General features: G+C 35.9%; 1 pseudogene; it reads left to right on the top strand.

Moving 5' to 3' along the window:
- The first annotated feature begins 63 nt into the window (after positions 1-63).
- On the top strand, positions 64-157 carry LOC128251416 (U6 spliceosomal RNA; annotated as a pseudogene).
- The last annotated feature ends 447 nt before the right edge of the window (positions 158-604 follow it).

Below are 604 nucleotides of genomic sequence, written 5' to 3' on the forward strand. Positions count from 1 at the left end.
TGTGTGTGTGTGTGTCTGTCTGTCTCTGTGTGTGTGTGTGTGTGTGTGTGCGTGTGTTTGTGTGTACTAGCTTCAGTAGAACATATTCTAAAATTGGAACGATACTGAGATACTGTGTAAGGGTGACACGTAAATTCATGAAGCGCTCCATATTTTTCCACTGGCGGTGCCCCAACTTGGCCATAGCCTCAGGGTTAAAAAATATAAAAGAATATAAAAGAATACATATACGTGTATGTATGTATGTATAGATAGATAGATAGATAGATAGATAGATAGTTATGTCCATATCTCTTTTACTCTTTTATTTGTTCCAGTCATTTGATTGTGGCCATGCTGGAGCACCGCCTTTAGTCGAACACATCGACCCCAGGATTTATTTTTTGTAAGCCTAGTACTTATTCTATCAGGCTCTTTTGCTGAATCGCTAAGTTACGGGAATGTAAATACACCGACATCGGTTGTCAAAGCGATGCTGGCAGTACAGACACAGACACACGAACATATACATACACACACACATATATTTATGTGTATGTATGTATATATGTGTTTATATATTTATATATATATGCATATATATATATATATATATACATATATA

The sequence above is a fragment of the Octopus bimaculoides genome, unplaced genomic scaffold (genome assembly GCF_001194135.2).
Source record: "Octopus bimaculoides isolate UCB-OBI-ISO-001 unplaced genomic scaffold, ASM119413v2 Scaffold_284264, whole genome shotgun sequence".
Taxonomy (NCBI): Eukaryota; Metazoa; Mollusca; class Cephalopoda; order Octopoda; family Octopodidae; genus Octopus; species Octopus bimaculoides.